Source organism: Gallinula chloropus (assembly GCF_964237585.1).
Source record: "Gallinula chloropus genome assembly, chromosome: 32".
Classification (NCBI taxonomy): Eukaryota; Metazoa; Chordata; class Aves; order Gruiformes; family Rallidae; genus Gallinula; species Gallinula chloropus.
In genome coordinates this window covers 1,904,204-1,915,827 of record NC_140117.1, presented here as the reverse complement: position 1 = coordinate 1,915,827, position 11,624 = coordinate 1,904,204, and the positions used below count along the sequence as shown (strand labels likewise).

The following is an 11,624-nucleotide window of genomic DNA, read 5'->3' as shown; positions in this document are numbered from 1 at the left end:
GCTTGAGGTCTGCAGTGCTCAGGAACGAGGCAGACCATCTCCTTGATGCTCCTGGGAGACACATTGAAGAAAAGCCCTTTGGTTCTTGTCTTCTGCGTCATTTTCCATTGGATGGAAACATCAGTCTTCCCTGCAGGGATAGTTTCCCTTTCCCTGGACTAGCTCTATCCCAACAGTTTTGGGATGACTTTTGATGCTCACCCTCTGTGGAGCTATGATGGAGGATGCATATTCACCCAGGTACCTGGTGTTCTGGATGACCAAACCACCATTTTTCCCACCACATTTCCCTCAAGAAGTTTGAATTTCTCTAACTTTGCAAATACTCTATAATTCTCAAGTCCCTCATGCTGTTATCTCCCAGTTTCACCCTCTGGAACAGGCTTTCCTGTGGCAAAGCCAGATGTGATCATCCAGATGCAAGAGAAAGGAGAGTGCTGGGGCCAGGATCCTCAAGGAATGGAGAAAAAAGATGGCCTGAGCAGCAAGTGTGCAGGTGAGGCTGGGGTGCCCATACTCATCACCACATACATGAGCACACACTATTATATCCTATAAAAAACACACCAGGATTTTAGCCAACATGTGGTGGATCCCTCTAGGAGATTCAGCTCCACTGATCCTGGCTGGAAACCAGAATAACTTCTCTAAATCACAATAAACTCCGTCTTTGTGGATTTCTTGCATCCCCAGGGAACCATGGAGGCAGAACTGCTGCTCCCCCAGCCAATTTTCCTCACTGATTAATTAACTTTTTCTTCCCCTTCTCCTTTACATTATGTTTTTCTTACCTGGCCTGAGAAATAACCATCTGGCATCTCTCCATGTCACAACTGGTGTACGCTGCAAAATAAGCAGCAACACAGTTTGCAGAGGAGGAAATGCTACGAGTGCAAGAAGCCCTTCAGAACATGTTGAACCTTGTTAAAAACCAGCATCAGCAAACCAGAGACAGACCATAAGAAATATTTCAGAGGGTCGGTCAAGGAGGAAAATGTGTTGGGATTTGCTGTGTGTGAGGCAGTCGGGCTCATAAAGGGCTTTGTACAACCTGTGTGGGTCTCATATTTAAACGGGCCAGTTTGTCCCTGGGAAGAGCAGCTTTTAGGTGGTCCTCATCATGTTCCTCGTGATGTCTGGCTGGTTGGTTGTGTCTGAACCCCACCAAGTGACGCTGCATTTTGGGTGAAGGAACCAAAGACAGGAAACAAAGCACAGCACTGTGACCCACAGCCTATGTGCGACTTGAGAGCTTCAGCAGCAGAGCAAACCACACATTTCTTGTGTTTTCCTGCAGGCATCACCCTCACTGTAGTCCGAGGTGCAGCATGATACAGGAGTACCTGGTGCAGGCAGGCTCCTGATAGTCACCTTAGGGTGGACAAGCTCTCCTTACCTCAGAAATATCTTGGAAAGTCTCTTCTAGAGCCATCTGGACCAGGATCACCAATGGTGGGGACATAGCCCCAGTCCGTCTCAGAATCTGCAGATGCTGGGAGCTGTGTTACAAGGGTTACAGGAGGAGGAACCTTCCATGGGCTGGGTGGGAGGGTGGACACGATGTCCGAGGACATGAACCTTGGGGAATAAGTGTCTGTTATTTTCCTCTACATTCCTACTCTAATCCCACCTCCAATAATTCCCAGAAACCATAGAAGGTCATTTCTGCCAGTAAAGATCCCTGCCTTGCTATGGGTGGCCATTATCTCGTGTATCCCTGACCATCCCAAGATGTTTCACTCTACCACTAACACCTCCTGAGGTGCCCAACCTCACCAGGTGCTGTTCCCCAGAACAGGCTGCTGGGAGAGGCACTGCTCCTGAAAAAGCCACCCCCAGCACCTGTGTCCAGGCGGGGATGGGGAGGCACTTGGGTTTCCTTTGCTCTCTTGTCTCTGGGTACTGTATAGAGCTTTATTTTCTGGCTGGGAGGGTGTGCAGCTCAGGCAGACCACCGCAGGGATATACCGGAGTGGCAAGGGGAATGCCCTGCCTCCATGGCTCATACATGCTTGAATACACACAGCCTTTTTGCACTGATTCTGCCAGCCCAGATAGCTTAATGGAACCAGCAGTTCTTCACCCAATCCTGTCCCTGGGGTGAGGGACAAGATTAGTGCATCTCAACATTCTATAACTTATCTATCCTCTCGGCCAGGGAAAAGACATCATTAGAGATATTGACTGCCTTAGGGGCGGCCATACTATAATTATGTACAGACTTCACAGGGGCAATACATTCTGAGAGGGCCATACCGTGGTATCCAAATTTTCTCCTATTCACTCTCAGGAGGTCACACTGTAGTTACACAGTTTATGTTACCAATATCATACACTCTTTACTCTTTCCTCTTTACTGGGAATGCTAGCACGGATGGTGAGACCCAGTTGCCCCATGTATCCTGTATTTCCTTCCAATCCGTGAGACCAAGTTTTTCCTCTTGCAGCTCCTTTTTACTTTTGATGGAGAAAGTTAGGTTTTTAATTTAATCTATTCCAAATTCCTCCTCCTCTGAGCTGGAATCAATTATGAGCCACTCGCCTTGACTAGTGTCTGACTCAAAGCCGGAACTCAAACTGCCAAGCCACTTCCAAGTTCTTACTCCTTTTTGTCGGGCTCCAGCCTCGCCCACAACATCTGTTTTGCATCGTTGTTGTTTCCTCCCCCTTGACCCGCGCTGCCTTCTAGTCGGCGGGTTCTGATTGATTCTCCGCCTGTCGCTCAAGTTGTTTTCCCTTTCCTGTTCACGTGAGCTAGCTGGCTGCGGTATTTCCTCCTTGTTCCCGCCAGAGGCACCTTCACCCCGACCTTCTTCTCTGCTGTTGGTGCAATCTTGGGGTGCACATGGCGGCGGCCATGTTTCCTGAAATTCTGAGGTCTCAGCGGCGCCTCTGGCTCCCTCAGCTAGCCCACCCCGCAAAGATCTTGCTTGCTCTTATCCCTCTGTAAGTGTGTTGAGGTTCAGGGGTTGAGGAGGCGCATTACCCTCAGATGAACCTTTAGGTTCTGTAGTCCCATAAAATTTGGGAGCTGCAAAGTTTGTGTGGCAGCCCCGACTCCCAATTTCGGGGTAGCCAGCAAACATTCCCTTGCCGCTCTCCAGGTGTCCTGCTCTTGTAAGGCTTTTCGCAAAGCCCATACAACTTTTCCCCACGATAAAAGGTATTTGCCTTTGCCTGAAGACATAGCCTGCTCGGCCAGGGCATTGGTGCATTTATCCCACACTGCAGGGTGGACAATATCCACCGGCTGCTCAATAACCCCAGTTTGTAAAAGTCTTGCAACGGCGAGAGTAAAATCTTTAGCCTTACAATCGATACCCCATTGCTTACGTAATTGTAATATGACCTTCGTAAGGGCTTCCATCCTCCTCACGGACCCGGTAGCGTCCTCCCCACCGGGCTGGTCCAGCTGTGCCGGCTGCCATTCCCTGAATTCCAGACGAGGTTCCCGAAATCCAGGCGAGGTTCCTGGGTTTCGGCACCACTTGTTGCCTTTCGCGGCATGGCGACCTGGTTCAGTAATGGCACGGCGGCCACCCCCTGGCCACTCAGGCCATCAGCACGCAGACACCAGTGTGGTGGATGGCAAATGGCGTTTAATGGTGACTGCAACAGCCTTATATAGCTTACATTCATGACATCAGAAAGGAGAGAAAAAAAGCAGCTGACAATTTGGAGGCTCTAGCCCTGCTACCAGCACCTCCTTGGAAGCTTTTGAATAGTGGATTTTTCAGCCCCTGTGTTTAATAAATCTTCCTCTTTATGGGGACCAATTAATAATTTTATCAAGGGCTCCGTTGATGTTGCAATCCCTAGAAGATACAGCCCCTGACACCCCTGTTCTTCTCTGCTTGTCCCCGTTCAGGACAGCTCCTCTGAACATGTCCCTTCTTGTGGCAATAGTAACAAAGGGGAATTGTGAATCTCTCTCCACTGGGCTGTTCCCTAGGTGCTCTTGTCACTCCCTCTTCCCCTATTTCCCTTCTGACGAGGTTCCACCCTTTTGAACTTCTCCCACTGCCACCTTGAAGACCCTGGCCCTTGCTTAAATCATACCAAACTGCCGTGCCAGGTTTCTTGTCCTGCCCCTCCTCATACCCCTCAATATACACCTTCTGTGCTTCCAACTACTCTAATCCCCTTTCTTGCCAGTCCTCAAGCTTTTCTAATTTCCTTCTTATGTTACCTCCACTAGGATTTAGCTACAAATCGTGTTCTAAGGAGTGTGGTTCTGGCCACTGTATTCGGACTGATTCCAGAATACATTTGTGGGCTTTTCCCAAATGCCTCAGATTCTGTCTCCCTTGGGGTTGTGGATGATCCCAGTGGGGATCCACATTTGGCCATTTTTGGTCTCCCAGGGGTCCTGCCTGATTCTGTATTTCCCAAATTCTCGCTCCAGCATGCTAATCTTTCCTTTCTTGAAATTGCTTACATTTGTGGTGTTTGATGGGACTGCCACAAACCCAATGCCTCCCTGATTACCTCTGAGGGGTACCTCTCATAAGGGATACAGAGAAGCTCCCTCAGATACAGCAGTCCTACTTCTTGTACATGCAGCTGGAGGTCGGTCTAATTCCAGTGCTGTTGATAGAGGGGGCAGAGGCAACGGTAGTACTGGTGGAAATACCACAGCCACCAGAGGTGGTGACATTGCTGGGTTTGGGTTGTTAAGATATGGGAGTGGCAGGTTATCCAATGGTTCCCATTTATCATCTTTTTTCTTTTTCCTGTCTTTCTTCTTCAAGTCCTTCTGCTTTTTGTGCAAACATTGAAGCTGGAAAAGGATGTGAAGTCCTGATTGCACAATCACTCACCTCCTGACTAAAAGGCCTTTTTGAATTTACATGTATGTCTGAGACCTGGCAAAACCAGTCTTCAATGGATCCAAAACCAGGCCAAAAGACATGTGGTCTTAAAAACTCCTCTGGCCATTCTACCATACAATATTGAACTAATTTTAATTTACTTTTTCCTTTTCTGGGGCCCCTATTATTCCAATTTGTGATCATTATTCCTAATGGACTCTCTGCAGGTATATCTGGTAATTTGCTCCCTTTTCTTTGGTCCAGGGTCTTTGTTTTTGTCTGACCCACGTAGGAATTTTACTATGGCAATTCCTACAGCCCTTGGTTACCAGTAAGAATGTCTTGCATGGGGGTTAGGACCTATCACCCACCCACGATTCCTATAGGACTCGCTTCAGTCCCTCACCAGCCAAGTCCCTCGCAGGAGATTGGAACCGTGGTTAGAAGACCTCCACACTGGCTTCGGAACTACGTTCCATCTCAGTCACACACTCTTACACCCACAGGCAACCGATTCCCACCCAACTGAATGGTATACGCCTAACACATTAAATACTTATGACTCCATCATCTTCATTTCAGATCTAACCAAATGGGGCGTCATCTTCATTCGGGATCGAACTGAATGGTGTATCTTCATTCCGATCTTCACACGCAGAATTACGGGCAAAATAAACTGCTGCAGCCAGCAAGAGAGCTCATATAAAAAAATCAAATTCTTTGCTTGCCTTTATTCAGGTTTGGGATGACATTAGTCCCGACCCAACCTGATCAGGCGTCCCTCCTAGATCAAGTCAGTATTCGGGAACCATGGCCATCCCGGACGAGACCCCAATTGTGATAAATGACTCGGTCCCAAACAGGATTATAACCAAAATTAAAAATTTATTAAAAGAATAAAGGCAGGTAAACAGCACTGGGGTGCACAAACAGCACTGGGTGCGCCAGGATTCTCCGATCCACCAAGATACACACTGTACAGTTCCAGTCCCTGGCTTATATGTCTTCCAGGGACAAGCACATCTTCTTTCTACGCATGGCCTCTGCCCCATCTGGTGGATGTTTTGGCTTCACCACACACGGGCTTAAACTGACATGCTGGAGTGCCCACCAGGTGACCCCAGCAAGACTCAATAACCGTATACATCTTAAAATGTATAGGTGCGTGGCCATACAAGGGTATGTAAGAATGTCATGTTTTGTTATTGAGGTCCCAACATTATTCCATATTAACACGAATCAGACATATTTCACAATGGTAAAAACCTTCCAGGGAGCATGGGCACTCCTGGGGCATGGGGGGTGTCCCTTGCCTCTGCTGTCCCTTGTGCTGTCCTTGAGCCCAGACGGTGTTGGCGCATTTGGACCGGGGAGAAGCTTCAGGCAACTTCTTGCAGAAGCCGCTCCTGCAGTCCCTGCCCCAAACTGTGACACAGACCCACAGCTGTACTCAAGAACCCATTGCCAGGCCTGATCCCCATCCCCAGGCCCTGGCCCATCCTCAGACGCCCAGGACAGAGTTAGGGTTAGTGTTCAGGTTAGGGGCAGGGTTAGGGATGAGAAGCTCTGTCCTCTTATCAAATATTGGTTTTGCTTTACAAAAGTCCGTAAGCTCACAGGTGAGTCTCCATGAGCTCTGGCATGGCGTGGGGTCCTGTCCTGAGCGCTCTGTGCTTGGCCCTTCCACTCCTTGCCCGTCCTCTCAATTCAGGCAGCTCCTCAGCCTTGAGGATCCCATCCTTGAGGCCACATCCAGCCCCCTGGTCGCTCATGGAACAGTAAGACTGGGATCACTGCAAAGATGGGAGGCAGTGTCACCCAGGGAAAAGACCCTGTCCCCAACCCTCTGCTGTGGTGGTCTCAGCGTCCCCCACCCGCAGCCCAGTGTTGGTCTCACCATGGGACTCAAAGGGGAGCACAGAGAGCTGGGCCTGCCTCATCCACACCCCTCCAGTCCCATGTCATACCTTTGGCCAAACTGCTTTGGTCAGCAGCAACTCTGGCCTTGAATCAGCTGGTGTTTACTTTCTGGGACCTGCAGAGAGCTTCTAGCTGCTACTTGCAGCAGCCGTCTCTGCCAGCACCAAGCTATGCAAAACTGCGACACGCTTCCATACATCCCCACTATGGGGCTGTGAAGATGGGTGTCACAGGCATGAAGGGGATGGGGGAATGCTGTGAACGGCCAGAAACCAGAGCCACGAGCCTACCCCAGCACTGGGAAGTGGCTCAAGCCAGACTGGCCCTGGTACTCAATTGATGCCTTGATGCAGGCCTTCCTCCCTGAAGAGAGAAAAAGATATCTGCATCCACCCCCACTGCTCGGGGGCTCCCCAGAGCACTGTGGCTCATACCCACAGCCCCTGCCAGCCCTCTGGACTCTGTCTTTCTCTTGTCCTTCAGCCGGCTGGTGGTGATGGGCTGTGAGTAGAAGCTGTAAGGACAGCAGTGGAAGGTCAGGAACCTCTCAGACTTCCTCTCCAGCACGGCCTGCCCATAGCTCATGTATTGCCTCAGCCACTCGGTACAGGTGTTCTCCTGGTAGTCCTTCATGTGTTCAGCAACAGTCCCATCCGCCTCCCAGTTCCTCTTGGTGATTTGTGCTGCTGCATCTGCCGCAGTGAACGTCATCGTGTCCATGTCGAAGGCAATGAAGTCCCTCCTGCAGTAGGCATCCTGCTGATACCCCCTGGTGCTGTTGTCCTCCAGGAGGTCACAGCCGTGCATGTGCTGCAGCGTGTGAGCTCCTGAAACACGACCAGGGAAATGGGGATGAGGGGCTGCTGCAGCCCTGGGCCTTCAGTGGGGCAGTGCCCAGACCCCAGCAGCACCCCTCACTGCAGCCCTGTGTGATCCCCAAGGAAATTGGGCACCAACAGAAGAGCTGCCTCCACCCTACCCAGGACCCACAGCACTCAGGGCGTCATGTAAAGCTATGACACAGACCCCCTGTGCCCAGGGCATGGCTGAGCTGGCACCCAACCCCATGGCACCCTGTGACAGCAAAGGAATGGGGCAGGGTCCTGAATGCTGGGTGCAGGGGGGGAAGACAGGAGATGGCATGGGTTGCTGGAGCCCCTCTGGCTCGTGGTAGGGGTACAAAGTACCACAGGAGTGGTGAGGGGCTGGGACATGAGGTGGGAACCCCTCTGATTTGAAGACCTCCACTACCTCAGGGATACTGTGGGCTGTGATGTAGCACCCAGGCCTAGGATGGGGTGCTGGGCCTTGTGGGGGGGAAGCCCAGGATGTGCTTGGTGAGGCACCCAGAAGCCTCCCTGGGTCTGGCATAAAGGATCCCATGGAGTATGGGGCTCGGACAGGCAGCTGACACCCCTCACACTGCGGAAAAGGGATGCTGGGAGGCCTCTGACAACAGCACTGGGCTGGGAAGGATTGGCAGGTGCCAGGGCAGTAGCATGAGGAAGGGTAGTGTCTCCATGGGGGAGGAGGGAGTGGAGATCTCCCATCCCACAGAGCCCCTTCGCAGCCCACACTCACCCCCACTCTGGTTGTAGCAGCTCTGCAGTGTGTCCAGGTTCACTGTGGAAATCTCCTGATTGGTCTGTCCCACCTGGGTCTGCTGGTCCCAGTGCTGCTGGTCCAGGTTGGCCGCCATCCAGTCTGCCCGGGGCACCGCCCTCCCCTTCTCGCTGTCGTAGCGCACAATGAGGTTCCCGTCCACGTACCCCATGGACACAAACTGGGGTACTCCTGGGCTGGGCTCTGACACTGCGGTGTGGAAGTAGCGCAGGGAGTGGAGCTCTGTGGGAACACAGGGGTCAGTGAGGGGTGGGGGGGTGCAGGGTGAGGGTGCCCACAGTGATGGGGTGCAGGATTGGGTGGTGAGCCTGGGTGGGGATCCCAGGGCAGTATGACTGTGTGTGGGGGGGAGGGGCAGTTCAAGGGGAAGTATCTAGTGGGGGGAATCTGTGTCCAGGATGGGGTTCTGCTTCCCATGGAGGGAAGGTGGGTGATCCTGGGGCTGATGAAAACTGGGCCGTATCAGGGAAGGACCCAAGATGCCCAGGAAGGGGGGGTGCAAGGGGGTCCCCGGCATCAAGGAGAAACAGATCTGAGGAGCGTCTGGGAAGGGGATGGAAAAGATGCAAGAGGAGTGTTCCGAGGGAGCTCCCGATCTTCAGGGAGAGTGACCGGGGGTCCCTGTGCCCCAGGGTGGTCTGGTGTGCAGGGAATGGAGCACCATTATCAAGAAACAGGATCCAAGGGGGTTCCCAAGTCCCCACCCACACTCACTGCACACCGCCCAGCCAAGGACCCCCAGCAGCAGCAGCAGCCCCAAGTGCCCAGTTTGGCCCCATCACTCCACTCCGGGTTTGCTGTTCCGAGCCAAACCAGCCAGGTTCCAGGACAAACCTCACTGCCAGCCTCTCCCTGAGCCCTGCAATTGGTTGTGCCACCACACACCCGCCAATGGCAGCCCAAGACTCTGACCAGTGCCTCCCCTACAGGGCTACCTAGCCCCCCCTCCCCCTCAGGGCTCCACACCCCCCATGGCCCCACTTCACCTGGGGGAGGTGTCCCTTGTTCCTGCTGTCCCTTGTGCCCATTGTCCTTCATGCTCTGGGCCACTTATGCCCACCATTGCCTGTGCCCAGCGTGCCTCAGGCCTGGCAGCACTCCTGCTGGTACTGCTAGTACTGCTGAGTACTGCTAGTACTGCTGAGCATGCCCCATAACCCACAGAAACACCCCACAGCCTGCCCTACATGCATCCCCACCCTTGCTCACACCAGCAACACACACTCCACAAAACCTTCTGCAGAGACTAACAGACCTCATCTCCCACGGCTGAGTGCTTATGTGCTCTTTGGGTCATCAACCATAAATATTAGGAGCTCTGAGTCAATGGTGTAGTACTGACATCCTGGCCGACACCCTGAACCAGTGGGTCGTTAATGTCTGCTGGAGCCAGAGCAGTTTCACAGTTTCAAGTTTTGGGTTTTTTCAGGCTTGGGGTTTTTTCCTTTCTTTTTTTCTTGTCCCTGTCTAACTGTCCTGCCATGTTGCATGAGGTTCTGTGACAGTTGTTCTCATGTTTTCAGCAGGGTTAGAGTTAATTTTCATCTTCTGGGCTTGTTCAGCCTGGAGAAGAGAAGGCTGTGGGGGGACCTCATTGCAGCCTCCCAGTACCTGAAAGGAACATACAAAAAGGAGGGGAATCAACTTTAAAAGACCAGATAATGGCAGGACAAGGGGGAATGGACTAAAGCTAAAGGAGAGAAGGTTTAGATTAGATATTAGGGGGAAGTTTTTTACAGAAAGAGTGGTGAGGTGCTGGAACAGGCTGCCTAGAAAAGTAGTGGATGCCCTGTCACTGGAGGTGTTCAAGGCCAGGTTGGATGGGGCCCTGGGCAGCCTTGCGTAGATCCAGGCCTGGAGGCTGGTGTCCCTACCTGTGGCAGGGGAGTTGGAGCTCTGTGACCCTTGGGGTCCCTTCCAACCCAGACCATTCTATGATTCTATGATTCTATGATACAGCCAGGACAGCTGACTCCAGAGTGATATTCCAAACCCTGTGATGTCTGGTCATCCATAAAAGTTGAGAGAAAGGAGAAGGAACAGGGCATGTTTGTTACTTGTGATGTTTGTCTTCTTGAGAAACTGCTGTAAGTTCTGAAGCCTGGCTTCCTGGGAGGTGACTGGACATTGGCTGCTTATTGGAAATAAAGTATAAATGCTTTGGTTTTCTTTTGTTTCTTTCCTTATTTCCTTTATTTTGACTGATGAGTTCTTTTTTCATCTTATATTTCTTACCCTCCCTGTTCTGCTGAGGAGGGGAGTGATGGAGCAGCTTGTTGGGCCCTGCTGTCCAGCCAACATCAACCCCCTGCAACGATTTGTGACCAGAATTGTGTTGGCAACACAGTGATGGATCTCAACAGTGGTGGCAGAGTGTGATGTCAAGAAGGACAACACCAGATAGAGATCCCAAACTAATTCCAGGCCACAGCATGTAGATGCTTGGGAATAAAAAGGAAAAGAGAGGGGTTGGGGGCATGTTGCAGTTTTGCATAGCTGGGTAGTGGTAGAGAATGGGCGACTGCAGAAATGGCTGCTGTAAGAAGCATCTAGAAGCTCTCTGCAGATCCCGGAGAGTAAACATCAGCCTATTCATAGCCAGAGGTGCTGCTGACCAAGGCTGAGCCCATCAGCAATGGTCACCGCACCTCTGGGAATCACATTTAGGAGAAAAAAAAACCCTGCAAGCAGCTGCATTGTGCCCCCAGAGAAGGGAGTGAGAAGATGTAAAGAGCTGTGCAGACACCAAGGCTGGGGAGGCGGGGAGGAGGCGCCCCAGGTGCCAGAGAGAAAGACGCCCCAGCAGCCCCTGGAGAAACCCATGGTGGAGCGGGTGTCCCCCCACAGCCCATGAAAAAGGCCCAGACCCCACCTGCAGCCCGAGGAGAGGCCCCACGCTGGATGGAGCAGGGGGAGACAGACAGGAGATGCTGTGACCCGCGTTGGAGCAAGGCCCTGCCAGCACTTGACCCCATGGAGAGAAAGAGAGACACAGGGATGAGCAAGGGAGAGATGTGCTCCGGAACAGGTTTACTGGGGGAAGGCAGATGACCCTGTGGAGGACTGGGACTGAGAGATTGAGATACACTGTGATTTATGACTGCCCGACATAGCAGTGACTCATGCCGGGGCAGGTGGTGAAGAGCTGAAGCCCTGTGGGAAAGGACTCATATTGGTGAAGTTTGTGAAGGACTGTCTGCTGTGAGTGGGACCCCACGGTGTGTTAGGGGAAGGGTGTGAGGAATGAATGCCCTTCCTGTCCAAGAAGGA

General features: G+C 52.1%; 1 protein-coding gene across 1 annotated transcript in view; it reads left to right on the top strand.

Annotated features, from left to right (window-relative positions):
- The window catches only part of LOC311202781 (class I histocompatibility antigen, F10 alpha chain-like), a gene marked incomplete at its 5' end in the record, with an annotated part of 270,685 nt that overhangs the window by 174,622 nt on the left and 84,439 nt on the right, over positions 1 to 11,624 (top strand). The gene's annotated exons all lie outside the window — the stretch shown is intronic.